The sequence below is a fragment of the Dermacentor silvarum genome, unplaced genomic scaffold (genome assembly GCF_013339745.2).
Source record: "Dermacentor silvarum isolate Dsil-2018 unplaced genomic scaffold, BIME_Dsil_1.4 Seq458, whole genome shotgun sequence".
Lineage (NCBI taxonomy): Eukaryota > Metazoa > Arthropoda > Arachnida > Ixodida > Ixodidae > Dermacentor > Dermacentor silvarum.
Window position 1 is genome coordinate 25,435 of NW_023606265.1, and position 4,668 is coordinate 30,102.

General features: G+C 43.0%; 1 long non-coding RNA gene across 1 annotated transcript; it reads left to right on the plus strand.

The window, feature by feature from the left end:
* The first annotated feature begins 230 nt into the window (after positions 1-230).
* On the plus strand, positions 231-4,214 carry LOC119435107 (uncharacterized). Its single transcript, XR_005188759.1, has 3 exons — positions 231-415; positions 1,800-1,903; positions 3,609-4,214. It is a non-coding gene; the product is annotated as an uncharacterized LOC119435107 (long non-coding RNA).
* The last annotated feature ends 454 nt before the right edge of the window (positions 4,215-4,668 follow it).

The window sequence follows — 4,668 nt, forward strand, 5'->3', positions numbered from 1 at the left end:
TTAAAATGTAAAATATCCTCCTTCCTGCCTCTACCCTAATTTTGTAATCCCAACTCTCAAGAGTGTTTCAGTGCATTACTGAGCTACTACTTTCAGTCTAGCATTTCTGTAAAGGAGTACTGACATAATACCATAATATGTAATGCAATCGAATATATGAATGTACACTTTAATGTGCAGTGCTGCATTGTAGTGTTTACTCTGTTCTGCAATAATCTGAAAGCTTTGCTATTTTTGTTGAACTCACTTTTTCAGATTCAGGAACTGGCTAACAAAGGTGGAGCAAATGCAACCACATGCACAAAAAGAATACTGCGCCATATCATGACAGACTTTCTTGGTTGCCAGTTTTCTTGGCAAGGGAGAAAGGGGAAGCATTCTTTCTCTCAAATGAAGCTGTCATCATGCATCACCTGTAAATAATTCAGCCTTTCAATATATTCAGTTTATTATTTTTGCGAAAGCATCTAATGGCCCATTAAGTGAAAAAGATGGCGTGTGTAGCAGTGAAACGGCGCCTAAATTTCCATTGGCTGCGACGCCATGTCACGTGCACACCTCGGCGGAGCAGAGCAAGCGAAAGGGAGCTCCAACACCTGGTGGAGCGCCAGGTGTTGCATGAGGGGAGAGGGCATCGCCATAACACCCTCACTCTGGCTCTCGGATGCCTGTGTTATCCGCCCGTTCCTTGTACGCGCAAACTCTCACCTGCATTTTAACTTCGCCGCAGTAATCGCTATAAAAAAGTAATGTATAAAAAACAAGAGATTCGAAAACAACGTTGGCAATTGTGATTTTCGAACTTACGAACCCACGCTCAAGAGCCTAGTGTCTCATCCATTGGACTAAACCAGTGCGTCCTAGATAATAGGCCTGTGCACTCTCCTTTATGTCATCATACTACTTGGACCGAAATTTCCATTGCAAGCTCACGTACTGAAAGCTGCGACGTCAAAATCACCGCAGCTTACTCGAGAGCGTCCCCTTTAGATTCTATGGCACTTTGGCAAGGTTGCATGACGGCACGGATCGGAAGTGCACTAGCCTTGTGCTATCTAGCAGGCAATGCCCAAGCTTCTAAACGCGCTCGCTTGCCGGCGAAGAGTTCATTACTCGGACTGCTGCAGCGGCGTTCAATTGGACATTATTGCTTTCGCATTAACAACTCATAAGAAGTGCTTAGCTTAGGTGTCCTTGGAACTTTCTTGTGTAACCACCTGTAGGATCTGCCAATTCTTTTCGCCTATAAGAAGTAAAAGCATGCTGTCTATTCGACTAGTTTGCATTCTAGTCAGTTCATATTGTGTAAGCGGAAGAGCAGGCAAGCATAACTGTTACATCGCCTAGCTGATTTTTTATTGAAATTTTTATTGCGTAATTTAGTATGCTTCACTTTTATTTGCTTATTTTCTTTAAAATAGCTTTGCTCAAAGAGGAAGTATGCGTAACCTTAAACTAGTTCTAATTTTGTTGGTAAATTTGAAGAAAATTAGAGCACGCTTCCACTGCAAATGCACCTGCTAGGTGTTTTGCATATGTTGTTTGATAATGACGAGCATATGTAGGTGAAACGTAGTTGGAGTGGTGGCATGCATATTTTGCATATTGTGTACATCAGATCGAGCATTTGCAGCATCACCAATTTTTTTGTGTGATATTTTTATCGGCCGAGTTGGTAAAGTGATAAATAGTTTTGTTGTGAGAAAGCTTGAGATGTAGTAATTTGCTTACTGTGTCAATAAATAAATGTTTGATTTTGAATGCCTTTTTTCATATGAGAAAATCTTTATTAAACATAGGTGCCGTCCAGAGTGGCCATGAGACAAGTGAATTTGCGGTAGAAACAGCCATCCGGGAGTGGCTGCGTCACGCTCCTGCCAGGCACAGGACTGCCATTGCCAAGGTAATGCGTCTTCATTGTGTTGCACTGGTTTAAACATTTTTTTCATTTGAAACCAGCTACGACAGGCATTCCTGAGGTAGGAACGCAGTGTTGAAAAAAAAAGTTTTCTGCATGTTCACTGCAGCAGCGACGAAGTATCTTTTCTAACTCAGCAACATAGCATGAGTGGGGCTCGCACTCAAGCTCTCCGGTATTAAAGTGGAAGCAACGATCATACAATTGTGTAATTTTTTCTACAGTTATAACAAAATAACTGCGTTAGCTTCTTAACCAAACGTACACTTATCATTTACACTAGGCACTGTTGAGTGTAGCCTTGCATTTGAAGCACCTACTTACTATATTCTTTCCCCGTCTCTAAAAATGACTATATTCTCTGCAATTGTAAACTTGAAGCATAGGGAACAAATTTAAAGGAGGCTAAGTATCGTGCAGTAAGCTGTGGAATGGACGAGTTTAGTGTAATGACATAGAAAGATCGCTTCACTGCACATACCAAGGTACATTATATTTCTGTTTGGCAAAATGACTGCAGAAGATTGGGTGAAGCTTAAATATTGCAAGGTGTGGATTCATTAAGAGCAACAGTGACGCTAAAGATCATTAGGATAAATATTTGTCTACCAGTGAACTTAGAGTAACGAGATTCCCGTCTTTTTATTTTTGCTTTAATTGAAAATGTTGGCCATTTAAACCCTTGAAAATGAACTTGTAAGCATCATAGTGTCCTAAATAATATACTGCATAGCTTTTGTAACAACCAGTCTCCCAAAATGCAAAACTAACTCTAGAAAACATGTACAGTGCATTATTTAGCGTGGTCTGTAGCTTGCCAGTATACTTTTTAACAGTTCGCTGTTTAAGCCAGGCGTAATTTGTGGTGTGTAGCAAGAAACTACCAAGAAAGAAAATAAACTTCCTTGTCAAGGCGGGATTCGAACCCGCGCACCCCTGGTCCCAAAACGAGCGTCGTAACCACTAGGCTATACAGCCACACCTGCTAAGCATGCATTTGTGCTAACCAAATGATTGCGTTCATGCGTCCTCGTCTTCGTCCACAGCTAGCGCGTTCGTACGCTCGTGCTTTGCGAGGTGAAGAGGTTTTGCGCGTCATGAGAGCGAGAAAGACGCCTTCACGGAGTGGGTCTCCTGCGACGCGGTGTCGCCCTTGGAACGCGGTGTCGGGGTTGCAAGCGCCGCTATGCAACGCGCAGTGACGGCCGCAAGTCCGAGACGCGCGAAGAGAAATGAACACTATCATGAGTAATAAGATGAAAAGTTTGCGCGCACTTCCGGAAAATGCTGGGCTATGATCGCCCAGCTTCGCTGTTTCAAGCGTTGCGCGGCTGAGTGCAAGGTTAAGCGCTTTTTTTCGTTCAAAATCAGGAATAAAGTCAATAGTATCCTTTCAGTACTTACATATATGTAAGTGGTATTTACACGATGTAGCCAACACATTGTTTACAGCACTGATCTTTTCCACGAATTAATTGCAAGTAAACTGCATATATCAATGAGTATGTCACGGTGTAGAAACTTTAATGAGTAGGAAATGTTAGCCTAAAGTATGAATGATTTTTACCACATACGTACAATCTTAAAATTGTGTAGAACGTTTTTCTCACCATGGTCTGTGTTTTAAAGTTATCAGCTTTCAACATTTTATATTTAAATTTATGACCTTGTGTGACCATGCTTTCTTCAGGACTGTGCCACTTCACAGCCCGGACATGTGTGACGGGGTCCCCTCGCCCTGCTGTGCTGTCACCCATTACCCGCGGCATCTAGCTTCCCGTGTGACCATGATTTCTTCAGGACTGTCCACTGAACAGACCGGACATATGTGTGACGTGGTGGTGCCCTCGGCCTGCTGTACTGTCGCCCATCACCCGCAGCATCTAGCTTCCAGTGTGACCATGCTTTCTTCAGAACTGTGCCACTGAACCGACTGAACATGTGACATGATGCCCTCTGCCTGTTGTACTTTCGCCCATCACCTGCAGCATCTAGCTTCCAGTGTGACCATGCTTTCTTCGGAACTGTGCCACTGAACCGACTGAACATGTGTGACGTGGTCTGCCTGTAGCTTCCAGTGTGACCATGCTTTCTTCAGAACTGTGCCACTGAACCGACTGAACATGTGTGACGTGGTCTGCCTGTTGTACTTTCACCCATCGCTCGCGGCGTCTAGCTCCAGTGTGCTAACTTGTCTAATACTGCTGCCAAGTGCTTTATGATGTAGATGCGACTCGAGATGTTTTTTCTTCATGGAAGGTCACAGCGCAGAACCGACGAAGACAGGAGAGGTGCACAAAAAATAAAAACACAGCGCTGACTTTCAACAAGATGATTCTTGTTGAAAGTCAGCGCTTTGTGTTCTTTGTGCACCTCTCCTGTCTTCGTCAGTTCTGTGCTGTAGCCTTCTACGATGTTCAACCAACCATACTCTGCCGAAATGTTTTTTCTGCTACACTCATTACCTTTGTGCTATTTCTTATATCAAGTGCCCAGCTAGCTATGCAAATGACAAGACTTGTCATGCCAGCGTGCAGTTGCCATTCATGTCATCATTGCCAATACAGTCTTCATAATTAAGAGCACAAGTTCAGACAGCACAATATTATCTTTTAATTTTCATTTCGTTCAAATACAGAGTGAAGATTCTACTTGTTTGTGTATTTCTACTTACATTCAGCAGATATCTTAAGCACCATGCACTGCATTTCATGTTATACTCACACAAGATGTGTGCATCACTCCATTGA